General features: G+C 37.2%; 1 long non-coding RNA gene across 1 annotated transcript; it reads right to left on the bottom strand.

Moving 5' to 3' along the window:
• Nucleotides 1-12193: 12193 nt before the first annotated feature.
• LOC139865840 (uncharacterized) lies at nt 12194-13589 on the bottom strand. Its single transcript, XR_011765119.1, has 3 exons — nt 13526-13589; nt 12959-13026; nt 12194-12586 (listed from the first exon to the last, which is right to left on the bottom strand). It is a non-coding gene; the product is annotated as an uncharacterized lncRNA (long non-coding RNA).
• Between the last annotated feature and the right edge of the window lie 229 nt (nt 13590-13818).

Here is a 13818-nt window from a genome sequence, read left to right as displayed (position 1 = left end):
AAATATAAAGTGCGAGTGTCCTCGTCAAATTATTATTATACCCGAAGTTAAATATTCCAACTAATTGGGGATTCGAATTGTAACAAGGTTTTAATACTTTGTTTAATGAATACACCAGGTTATCGACTGCGTGTAAACCAAGGTTTTACTACTTTGTTAACAATTACACCAATTACCCTTGAATGTAATTTCACCCCTGTTTTAATTATTCTAGTGGCTATTAATCCATTCCCGTGTCCGGTTAAATGAACGATTATTCGTACATATAAATACCCCGCCCATCGTGTCCGATTGAGTGTATATGGTAATTTATAGGGACGCCCAATTGTAAATCTTTATATTAACATTAACAAACTTTCATTTAGTTAAACAAATATAAAGCCCATTAATAGCCCATAGTCTAATTTCCACAAGTGTCGTTCTTTTGTCCAAACCCCAATTAAGGTACAAAGCCCAATAACCCCGTCTTTAATATTTAGTCCAACATCATGATTACTTTGGCTCAAATAAGCATAATAATAACTTAAGTACGAGACATTAATTTAAAAAGAAGAATATAGCTTACATTGATTATTTATCGCGTAGTGTTACACGGACAGAGCTCCGACTTTAAAAACCCGTAAAATAACCTTTACATAACCCGAACTAATCTAATATAACACTAATCTATACTATATATATATATATTTATTATCTTATGGAGTATTATTATTATTATTTGTGTGTGTGGTGTCCTAAAAACGAGTAGAAAACTGGCCTTTTATAGAACCTGAGCTGAATCTGATCCTCATGCGACTCGCATGGGAAATAGGCATAAATCCATGCGAGTCGCATGGCTATGCTGGACAGCTCACATACGTTTGTCTCATAGCTTTGCCGACATAATATAAAATAAATATAAATATATAAATAATTAATATAATTATTTATATATTATATTTTATTCTTGTGCATAGTAGACTAGATATTTTTGGTCCGTTGCGTCGGGCGTTTCTTCTTGGCTCGGGTCCCGGTTCCGGATTTTCGGACGTCTTCGCGTATTATTTTATATCGTGTACTTTACGTTCCGCAACTTGTACTCTTGTCATTTTTAGACGTCCTTCATAAATATTTTGAACCTTTTTGATTGAATCTTGTACATTTGAGCATTTTGGACCTTTTTGTCTTCAAATCTTCGTTTACGCCTTTTGTCTTCGCACTTATTAAATATAAACGAATATTACTTGAATATGGAACAATTACAACTAAAATCTTGTCTTTCTTGGGGGATAATGCTATGAAATATATGTTCCTTTTTAACCTTATCATGCTCGCGTAATAATGATTAGCTACCATTGTCACGGGTTCAAATCGTGTCAAACAAGCGATGTACGACGATTGTTGAGCAAGATGGGGTAGTGTGGTGTATATGTACATTCATATGTGTTAGGTTTTCTCGTTCATTGCTTAACCATTTCTGTTTTATAGTATGAAGACGAGAAACGGACCCGAGACCAATGAAGGGGGTTCGATCGAGGATGTTGAGTTTACGGCCAAGGTTGAGGCCATTATGCAAAGGCGTCATGAGGCCTTCTTAGAGGATGTTAAGAAGATGTTTTTGGATTCAATTGACGAACAAGTAGTCAATCTAGTCAAGGAACAAGTTAAGATTGTTCTTAAAGAGGATAACGCGGGAAGGCGAGACTTCCACTATAAAAACTTCAAAGATGCTCAACCTCCCACCTTTGAAGATGAACGAGACCCACTCAAGAGTGCTCGATGGATCTCCGATATGGAGGGGGCTTTCTGTACTAGTGAGTGCTCTCTCGATAAAAAGACGAGGTTTGGTAGTAGCATGATGAGGGGTGATGCCAAGTTGTGGTGGGACGCGAAAATCCGACTTTATGGCGAAGACAAAGTATGAGTTTGACGTGGGACGAGTTTAAAGAAGAATTTTTCAAGGAGTACCAAACTTCAGCCGATCTTTCAAAGCTTAAGGACGAGTTATGTACTTTAAGGCAAGGGTCAATGGATTTGAACACTCTCAAGTCCACTTTCTTATCAAAGACCCAATTTTACCCGGAGTATGACGGGAACGATCACATGTTGAAAGAAGATTTCTACCAAATCTTGAATGATAACTATCAAGAAAGGATTAGTAGGAATTCGGCGAAGACTTTTGATGAGCTATTTGATATCGCTAAGGGTTTTGAGTCGCTTGCTCCAAGAAAGAGTGACTTCACCTTTGACAAACGAAAATTTGAAGCTACTAGCCACTCGAACAAGAAGAACAAAAGTGTGACTGAGAGCGCCGGTAGTGCGAAAAAGGGGGCTTCTAAGAGTTTTGGGCCCATGTGCTACAATTGTGGTCGACAAGGGCACTTGGCCCGTGATTGTACGAACTCATCTTCCAACAAAATCGTTTGTTTTAATTGTAACAAAGAGGGGCACAAGAGGCCGGAGTGTCCCGAATTACGCAACAATAATGTTAAGCGACTAGAGAAGGCGGCGGGTACGGCTAGGGGTTGGAATTATTTAATGACCAATGAGGATGCCAAGCAATCTAGCGAAGTTGTTTCAGGTAATTTCATGGTTAATTCCAATCCGGCAAGGATACTCTTTGATAGTGGTGCAAACTTGTCGTTTGTGTCACCAAAATTTGTGCCCAAACTTAATAAACCGTTAGCTAAGTTAAGTCGTCCGGTAGAAGTTGAAATAGCGGATGGCAAGACGGTGCTAGTGGTTGATGTGTGTAAAAATTGTAATTTTATGTTTGGTGTCGAAAACTTTAAAATCGATCTCATCCCGATGACCTTGGGTGATTTTGATATCGTTGTTGGTATGGATTGGCTCGATCATAATAGAGCCGATATTGCATGCCATGAAAAATCTATTCGAGTGAAGAGCCCAAGTAGGGGAGAGTTAGTTATTCATGGCGATAAACGAAGAAGACTTGTGCCGATATGCACTTTTGCTCGGGCACGTCGTTTTCTGGTTGGTGGTGGCATGGATTTTCTTGCCCATGTTATTGATACTCGTGAGGGGCCACCACCCATTCATGAAATTCCGGTGTTGAGTGAATTTGAAGACGTTTTTCCGGATGAGTTACCGGGTGTTCCGGCGGAAAGACAAGTTGAATTTCGCATTGAGTTGGTTCTGGGGGCTACCCCCATTGCTAAAACTCCTTATCGTTTAGCGCCGACGAAAATGCAAGAGTTGTTAAATCAAACCCAAGAGCTACTTGAAAAGGGTTTTATCCGACCGAGTGCTTCGCCATGGGGCGCTCCGGTTTTATTCGTGAAGAAGAAGGATGGTAGTATGCGGATGTGCATCGATTATCGGGAGTTGAACAAAGTGACGATCAAGAATCGTTATCCATTGCCTAGGATTGACGATTTGTTCGACCAACTCCAAGGTGCAACGTATTTCTCTAAAATCGACCTACGGTCCGGCTATCACCAAATGCGGGTCCGTGAGGAAGATATCAAGAAAACGGCTTTTCGAACGCGTTATGGGCATTTAGAATTCGTAGTTATGACTTTTGGTCTTACGAATGCACCGACGGCATTCATGGATCTTATGAACCGAGTGTGCCAACCTATGTTGGACAAGTCGGTGATTGTGTTCATTGACGACATACTTGTCTATTCAAAAAGTATGAAGGAACATGAACATCATTTGAGGGGTGTGTTAAAGACGTTGCGGAAGGAGAAGTTGTATCCTAAATTCTCCAAATGTGAATTTTGGCTAAGGGAAGTTCAATTCCTTGGCCATATCGTGAACGAAAATGGTATTCAAGTAGACCCGGGAAGATTGAGACGGTAAAGAGTTGGGGACGACCGACTACGCCTACGGAAATCCGAAGTTTTCTCGGATTGGCCGGTTATTATTGTCGGTTTATCCAAGACTTTTCTAAGATCATTTCTCCATTGACGAAATTGACAAGAAAGAAAGCGAGATTTAATTGGGAGAACGAGCAAGAAATTGCTTTTCAATTGTTAAAAGAGAAGTTGTGTCAAGCTCCGGTGCTAGTTTTGCCGGAAGGGGTGGAAGACATGACGGTCTATTGTGATGCTTCTTTAAATGGGCTCGGTTGTGTTCTAATGCAAAGGGGTAAAGTCATCGCTTATGCCTCTCGACAATTAAAGGAACACGAGACTAGATATCCGACTCATGATCTTGAGTTGGCGGCGGTTGTTCATGCGTTGAAAATTTGGCGCCATTACTTGTATGGTGTCAAGTGTACAATTTATTCGGATCACAAGAGTTTGAAACATCTTTTCGATCAAAGAGATTTGAGTTATCGGCAACGTAGGTGGATGGATGTGGTAAAAGACTATGATTGTGAGATACTTTATCATCCGGGCAAGGCGAATGTGGTCGTGGATGCGTTAAGTCGAAAGAGTCATCACCCGGCGTTACGATTGGGATTGTTACGTATGATTATTACTAACGATTTTCTTGAAAAACTTGGTGTGATTCAAATAGAGGCTTACGTTCACAACAAGCATGCAGAACGAATTGTGGGGCAATCGGAGTTCATTACTATGGGCTCGCGTGGTTTGTTGTCTTTTCAAGGAAGAGTGTGGGTGCCTAAGATGGGTGATTATCGACAAGTGCTACTTGATGAAGCACATAAGTCAAAGTATTCCATTCATCCGGGCGCGACGAAAATGTATCTTGACTTAAGGAAAGATTATTGGTGGCCGGGCATGAAACGTGATGTTGTAAAGTATGTTGAGCAATGCGTCACGTGTTTGCAAGTTAAGGCCGAGCACCAAAATCCGTATGGTAAGTTACAACCGTTAGAAATCCCGAAGTGGAAATGGGAGCACATTACCATGGATTTCATCACAAAGTTACCTAAAACGGCGAGAACCCAATTCGATTCGATTTGGGTGATAGTTGATCGATTGACGAAGAGTGCCTTGTTTCTTCCCATTCGGGAAGCGATATCATCGGAAACCTTGGCTAAATTGTTTATCAAGGAGGTAGTCGCTCGACATGGGGTTCCTATATCTATTATTTCGGATCGAGATACTCGTTTTACATCTCGGTTTTGGGAAAAGTTTCATGAAGATATGGGTACACAATTGAAATTGAGCACGGCGTATCATCCTCAAACGGACGGTCAAACCGAACGTACGAATCAAACATTGGAGGATATGTTGCGGGCGTGTATTATTGATTTCGGTGGTAGTTGGGATGAGCACTTACCTTTGGTGGAATTCTCGTACAATAATAGTTATCATACTAGTATCGGGATGCCACCCTACGAGATGCTTTATGGGCGGAGGTGTCGAACTCCGATTTGTTGGGGTGAAGTTGGTCAAAAAGAAATCGGGAGTACCGATTTGGTCTTAGAAACGAATAGGAAGATTGACATGATTCGGGATCATTTGAAAAAGGCGCAAGATAGACAAAAGTCGTATGCCGACAAGCGTAGACGAATGATCGAATTTCAAGAAGGTGACATGGTGATGCTTAAGGTTTCGCCATGGAAAGGTGTTATTCGGTTCCGAAAACGGGGAAAGTTAGCTCCTCGGTTTATTGGGCCATTTAAGGTTTTAGATCGTGTTGGTGAAGTCGCGTATCGTTTGGAATTACCCGAAGAGCTTGCGGGATCCATAATACATTTCATGTTTCCCATCTCCGCAAGTGTCTTGCGGACGATTCATCTTGGGTGCCGTTAGACGAGATTGAGCTAAACAATAAGTTAGAATATATTGAGGAGCCGATTGCCATACTCGATGAGAAGGTCAAAAGGTTGAGACATAAAGAGGTTAGGACTTTTAAAGTTCAATGGCGTCGTAGTAAAGGTTCCGAGTTTACTTGGGAGTCCGAAGAATTCGTGTTGGTTTACCTTCCCTCTTGTCATGCGTCTTGGATTGCGAGGACGCGTTCCGATTCAAGTGGGGGAGAGTTGTAAGACCCTAATCTTCATTGTACAGCAGGGTATATATGGTACATAGCGTGTGGGTGAAGTTGTGAAATCAAACAGAAGTCAGAAGCTGAGCTGGGCTAGGTGCGCTCAGCGCACACCTAATGGTGCGCGCCGCGCACTGTTCACTGTAGCCGGATCCAGCTCTTTTATTCAGATATTTTGATGGGCTTTTTGGTAATTTCACTTGTGGGCGTGATAAAGGCTACCAGATCAGATTGTGAGGAGTCATAACTCCATTTTCAACTACCATATCCATATCACTTTAATTTTAGAGAGAGAGTGTGATTTCTTGAGTGAGAAAGCTAAATCCAAGAGGAAGAAGTTGTCCTCGGACCAAAGTGCGGGTATTAAAGTTGCTCATCTCCTCTCTAGCTCCGTTGTGGTTGTAGTGGTATGTTCTAGCTTTAATTTCCTTACTTTGATTTTGTGTAAGGGTTAGGGTTTGGGTAAATGAAGAACATAAAACCCATATTTGGCGATTTTGTGTGTTCTTGGGTAAGATGGAGTCATAAAGACTCAATGGCAACTAACCTAGGGTTTTAAAATGTAAATTGATGTTTATGAGTTCTAATTGGTTAGTTAATCACTAGCACACCTAGTTAAATAGGTAAATGGGTGTTAGATGGGTTAGTAGATAACCCGAAATGGGTGTGTTGACTTTAAATTAGTCAAAGGGCTAATGATTGACCTAATTGGGAAATATGGGTATGAAATACCCTAATTGTGTAATGGTTAGTGTTGTTGGACCTTAATCACTAGCTTTTAAGTGATTAATGTGGTCTTGACCCTTAAAGGGCGGTTTGGTGAAAATGGGGCATTTAATGCATTTAAGTCATTAAATGCACATAAGTAAAATTGTTGGTATTTAGTCCAACTAGTTATGTGGGTTGATTGAAGTACTTATTATATTAGGTACTTTGCTTTGAAGCTTGCGGAAGTATAAAACCGTCACCAAATCGTTAAAGGTGAGTGGAATGATTATATGCATATGTATGTAATGTATTTATTTGTATGCTATGGTATGAACCAAAGAGCCGGTAGTGCCATAGTATGTGCGAGCGTGCTATGATGTGAACCAAAGAGCCGGTAGCGTCATAGTACGTGTGTTATAGTGTGAACCAAAGAGCCGGTAGCGCTATAGCACGATTTGTTAGGGTGTGAACCAAAGAGCCGGTAGCACCTTAGCGTTGTTAGAAGTGTGAACCAAAGAGCCGGTAGCACTCTAGCGTGAGTATGACTCGAGTTGTGATGTGAACCAAAGAGCAGGTAGTATCATGACAAATGCGTATGGTGTGAACCAAAGAGCCGGTAGCACCATGACGCGAGAATGGTTAACCATGGTTGTGTATTGTTTTGTAGCATATTATATTATGTCGATTATATGTTATTGATTACGCTAGTAGCGGTTTGTTGGAGATTATTAGCTTTGTACTTGAGATGGTATGCTAATTGTATTGCTAGCGTGTATGCGGTATATGTGTAAGTGATTGCAAGTAGGTATATTATATATATATGGGTATAATTATTGCATTCACTAAGCTTTGCTTACCCTCTCGTTGTTTATCTTTTTATAGGCTCCGGCGTTGACAAGGGTAAGGGCCTTCGATTGGATTAGAGATCCTGCTTGTTGTTTAGGGGACGCTTTTGGAATGTGATAGCTTTTGGAGTTTGACCGAGATTTGGGTAGTTTAACCCCAAACACCATGCTCATAGTGTCGTTTGGAATTTAAACTAGTATGGTCGAAACTCGAACTTTTGTATGAAACTCGTAAAACGGCCGATGTGGGCCCCGTTTTGTAAAACTCATTTTTTGTTTGCATCGTATGAGTTTTCCATATTAGAACATGTTATGAAAAGCGTTTCGTCTAATTATGTCGGGAAGTGGGAGATCTTTAATTAAAATTTGACGATTTTGGACAGAAGCTGTTGGGGGCCTGTGCGCGTGGCGCACTCTACTGTAAAAAAAAAAAAAATTCTTTTGCTTCGCGTATTCGGTTGGTTATTGGTTTGGGTCGTTACAGTGTTGCGTTTGTTAAACTAATTTTAACCAAACCATTTTAAGTGATTATTGTCTTTTGTTTCTATACTAATTTTCTAGCTAGCATGGCATAGACAAATAAGAACACAATAATAATCATGACACGCAATTATCGGTAGTATGCTTCGAGTCCTATGCGTTTTTTCCGGTGATCCAACACACGGAAAAACTTGGTCAACTAGGGACATAACCTTGTGTGAGAATTGGCTCCCACTAAAACCGCCATCTCCATTAAATGCTCGGACGGGCCGCCTTGTGAACATCATTTTCGTGATTCCAATCTTGGTTGCATTATTTTACAAAATAAATATTCTATTTTCTATACTACTACAAATACAATATGAAAAAGAAATACGACATGCAAGTCATTTAATAATTATTACATTCATCCCGAATAAATAAGAAATACGACATGCAAGTCGTTTAATAAATTATTACATTCATCCCGAATAAATAATAAATTAAATTACACAACCAAACATTCACACAAGGGTCTTATAGAGGCAAATACTACCGATTTCATACAACAATCATATACATTACAAATGGAGTGCCAAACATCCATTTTATGAAACATGTTTCGATAAGGATTGATTTAAACAACACTTAATGGCACATAACAAATATCAATCATTGTTTACATAACTTATGTATGTAAACCCACTTCATATTTTGTAAGTATGGTTTTCATGCTAAAACCATCCAAACAAACATATTAAGTGAATTAAAACATGTTGGAGATTTATCCACTTTAACAAAGCATAAAGTCTAAAATTAGCAATTTTAATTTTCTTATTTCATGTAAAACATGAATATAATTTATGTACTTTATTTTTCTAAACTTTGAATCACTTTTAGTCAACATTCAAGTTACCTTATCAAATTTTCGGATTTTGGCAGATTCATACATGAAACTTCAGATGGTCATATCTTACTCATTTCTAATCCGTTTTCGATGATTTTTTTTTTCAAATTTAAGTTCTTTCAGTTAGCTTTCAAATGCAATTAGTCTTATACAATAATATTGAGTTTAAACCCCCAAAACAGTCCATCAAAGACGGACTATCCAAGCTGGAAAAAACAATTTCTTAAATGAAAAAAATGAGTTTAACCCATTTTACATTTTTCCAAAATCCAAGATTCAAATTAGTATTTAGAAAACATAAAACATAAATCATGATACTTGTTTTGCATGTTTGTTATGCATGATCATCTCTAAGAATCATGCACAACGCATCCATCAAAACTAAATATCATAAGAAAAGTTTGCTAAAACTTGTACAAGATGGCTCGGATACCACTGTTGGAGTATGATACAAATTCAAAGCGAGCGGAAGCATTTTTAAAACTTTACAAAATCATACTCTTCCACGGATCATTGTACAAAACTTTAGCAAACAAAATAAATTAACGAAACCGAACAAGAGAAGATTAGAATACAACATTTGTAGTCTTTTGAAGATCGAATTTGAAAACTCAAAGAAGAGTTCCTCTAAACGGTAGACACCCAAAGTTCCAACCTTGTTTCGATCTATACTTTCTACTTAACGGATCTTTTCTTCTTCCTTATTTCCACCAAAAACGGAACCCAATTATAGATTTCAAGTATTTTGGTTACTTGAAAATGAGAAAGAAAATAGCATTTTTGTATGTGTGTTTTGTATTTTTTTTTTTTTTGTATTTATTTCCAATACCAAGACTTGGTATTATATATTACATAATTGATACAATAATACATATAGTACAAATATAATAAATGAAGATTTGGAAAGATTTGCAAAATCAAATCTTTATATAAAATAAGATTTACAAAATCAAATCAAATCTTATATCTTATATAAAATATGATTTGCAAAATCTAATCAAATCTCTACATATTTAGATTTGTAAGTATATGTAAACATATAAAAAAAACTTACTTAATTTATTAAACCATTAACTAATGATTAATAAATTAATTTCCGATTAGAAGGTATATCAAACAATTTACGATTGGCCTTTGTGTGTGACTGAATAGGATAAATGGACTTTTATTATTTAATGTCATGTGCATATCTTCGGAATATATGTACCACGGTCAAACCACGGTCGAACCGTAGCCAACCCGAGAACATATTTCCAACACTTTTTAGGTTCTTATTTACAAGCCCTCAATAAATAAAATAGTTCTTGGACAATCACAAAAGAGTAATCTAGAATCCATGAATACAGATTATGATGATGAAGCGACCAGTGCATCAGACGTGTATTCGTTTGGTGTAATGCTGCTTAGAGTTGGTAGATACTATTAACACGCAATTATGTGAAAATACTGAGAATATTATTTCCATGCTAATGCTAATCATTCCCTTATATTGATTTGCATGCCCTGTGAACAAGCTGTACATTCAGACACACAACTAACAAAGTCAGTTTTGCGGTCTGTAGAATTCACTTGCGAGGAGAAAATTGAACAAGTTGATGGCTACAAAGATTGGTTTTATAAAAGTTGTAATGACTGCACCTTTAAAGTCACAGAGGACCTGGACCAGCCGAATGTGTTTACATGCGGGGATCATGGTAAACAAGCAACCTGCAGACACATGTAAGGAAAAAACAACACCATTTTACATTACAATTATTCTAACAACATGTGCTAACTTATAATATAACAACAGTCTAGCTACTGTTTCAAAACACTGGTGAACGACACATCTTCTACTGCATGCTTCACCTTCTTCTCAGAAGCTGGAAACCAAATTGTTGGCCATACATGCAAAGAACTTGTCACAATCACAGGGTACGATGAGAGTCATCAGCTCCCACCAATGATACGGGCTATTGAAGGACAGGTGCACACATTCCAGTTCGATTACGATCCTCAATAAAAGAAAAACTTCCCGCAATTCATCGTTGACAGGCTGCTAGACGAACCTCCCACGCAAAGTGACATTACTGCAACACCAAACGCCTCATCATCGGGCAACCACCTATCCAACACAGGTAATAACCACTTTCTGAAAAAAGTCGGCAAATCAATCCAGCTCATTAAGTAATTTAGTTCTGCGATGAAGTTTTTAATTAGGTGTTTTTATTTCCCAATAACAACGGCTGCTAATTTTACTTCGTTATATCATTCTGAGATTGAATCATTTTACATGGCTTAACAATTTGACCACAGGCACAATTACGGTGACAACTAGACCACCAACGGAACACCTCAAAGAACCTGAGGAAACAAAAGGACCAAAATCACACAACAGCAAAACGCGCTCTGTTTGTAGCAGATTCGATCGATGACGACACATGAACTAAACGAAAACGAGATTAGCTATGGATTGAGCTCCTTATAGAGAGTCCTCTGTATAGTTTTGATACCTACTAGACGCAGTTATTTAAAAGAACCACATGTAAAGTTTTGTTCATAAAACTGTGTATGTTATATTTTATAACTGTAAACGATGTACGTATGCAAATTAAGTATGTAAATTAACTATGCAATCGATAACTAGCGAGCTTATACCTCGCAATTTTACGCTGCGTAGCGTGGACCTCATACATCTCGTATATTAACATAATGTGTTGTTTGTATCTGTATGATAGCTGTCGATTTGAACATTCACGTTCCAAGCGGGTCATAAATTTAGCACCGCAGGTACTTTTTTGGTTTGTCATACATTTATCATAAACCTAATCTTTTGCTGAAATGTTACTTTTATGTCTCCCTCATATGCTATCTGTTTTTAGATTTTTAAGATACAAATTCAACTCACAACCCATGTAACTTGAGTACTTTTCGATTGAGATTTCCAAGATAAAGGTTGAAGTCATGGTTGAAGACAACGTGTGATTAACATCATGTATGATAATATATTTGTTTCACGTATGAACTAACCTCTTATTTTTAAATACTCGCTTATTGGTGTTCTTATACTTGATATTTTATGTATTTTTACGTTTTCGTTCAACAAACGGGGTCAAAAACCATTGTATTGTACTTCGTGTTAGTATATCGTTTGATTTATTAGACAAGTGCTTTTATAAGATTATGAATTATATTCCATTATATTTATTTAATATTTATTCTAACACTGAAACGATCAAGACTCATTTCCCGAAAAACGACAATTTTTTTTTTTTTTTTTTTTTTTTTTTTTTTGGAGATCCCAATGGGATCCCAAATTCTGCCCAAAGACTTTAAAATTCCTAAGTGGGATCAAAAGATCTAACCCTATTTAACCATCATGACACCTGTCCCGTTTTAAACTCCGACAATTAACATGTAAACACAACATGTACTTGAGTCATTAAACACATAGAACCAACATCTCAAAAAGTTAACACGTTTACAACCGTTGACTAACTACAATGACCCATCACATAACAGAAGTAGTAATTTTGACCCATTCGACATATGACACCAAAGACACAAAATGTACAAACATCAACATAACGAGTATTAGAGCGTGAGTTCCGGGATCATCTACCCATATACGATCACAACCCAAAAAGGCAAGCAAAAAGTGTTCACATAACGTCATAGCAAAGCCAAAAGCACAACAAGCATCTAGTCAAGTCCTTAAGCATTTCAAACATCCACACTCAATCTATCGTCTCCACTTGCTTACCCTTATCGTGACTTGATCCTAAAAAATGTTAAACCACAACAGAGTAAGCGAAACGCTTAGTGAATACAATATACGTATATAAAAGATAAGCTTAACTATAAGTACACAAATCACATTCACAATTCAATAAGCATACAAATCATCTTCCAACATAAAGTACATCTCTTCGATGTAAAGTGCATCTCCCCGATGTAAAGGTGGACATCTCCCCGATGTCAGGTAGACATCTCCCCGATGTCAAGTACATCTCCCCGATGTATAAGTAGACATCTCCCCGATGTCAAGTACATCTCCCCGATGTCATGTAGGGTTTCAACCCTCAACAACAATATTGCATAATCGACATACAACAGTCAAATTTGCCAAATTATATATGTATATTATACTCACCTTAATTCCAAGCAAAATGGTTAACACACTTCCAAGCAAGACAAGTCACAAGCTTCAAGTACAATCACCTAAACAACAATTTCATACACATACATCACAATCTATTCATACTTGGTCATTAAAACCAAAATCACTAGGGTTTTCCTCAAAGACCCGTAATGCCCATTTTGACACCACTTAACCAAAAACACAAGACTTTGTAAGTCTTTTTACTTCATTATATATATATATATATATATATATATATATATATATATATATATATATATATATATATATATATATATATATATATATATATATATATATATATATATATATATATATATAATTTACTAACTAATTACTTAAGTCAACCCGAGTCAAAGTAAGTTTTGACTCACACCATCAAGTCACAATTACTAGTTTCTATTTGATTAGTTCATCATTTTTATAAAATCCCTAAATCATAAACCCTAACCCTAATTTTCGAATTAGGGTTTCAATGAAACTAAAACTTTAATTTCTAACAATAACAAAGTCATCTATCAATAAAATTTCGGATTTAAAGATATAAAAAGCTCATACCTCAAGTTAGGTTATAAAACCCCCAATTTCTATAGAGATGATGAGAAGTTAAGAAAATCACAAGCTTCAATGGTGTTAGTAATTGATAACAAGGTTGATTACACCCTTTAATTTAGTTGCATGAAGAAAATCTAGGGTTCTTGGTCTTGATCCCCAAAAATCGCCACTCACAAGTACTCCCTCACTTATTCTATATTTATTTTTAACTTGCTGTAACAATGAAGTGATTTTCCAGATTTTTAAGAGGTAGGTTTTATCATATTTACAATTTTGACCTTCCTCCACTTAGTGTC

The sequence above is a fragment of the Rutidosis leptorrhynchoides genome, chromosome 9, assembly GCF_046630445.1.
Source record: "Rutidosis leptorrhynchoides isolate AG116_Rl617_1_P2 chromosome 9, CSIRO_AGI_Rlap_v1, whole genome shotgun sequence".
Classification (NCBI taxonomy): Eukaryota; Viridiplantae; Streptophyta; class Magnoliopsida; order Asterales; family Asteraceae; genus Rutidosis; species Rutidosis leptorrhynchoides.
The sequence above is the reverse complement of the archived record's forward strand: the minus strand, read 5'-3'. Positions and strand labels throughout refer to the sequence as shown.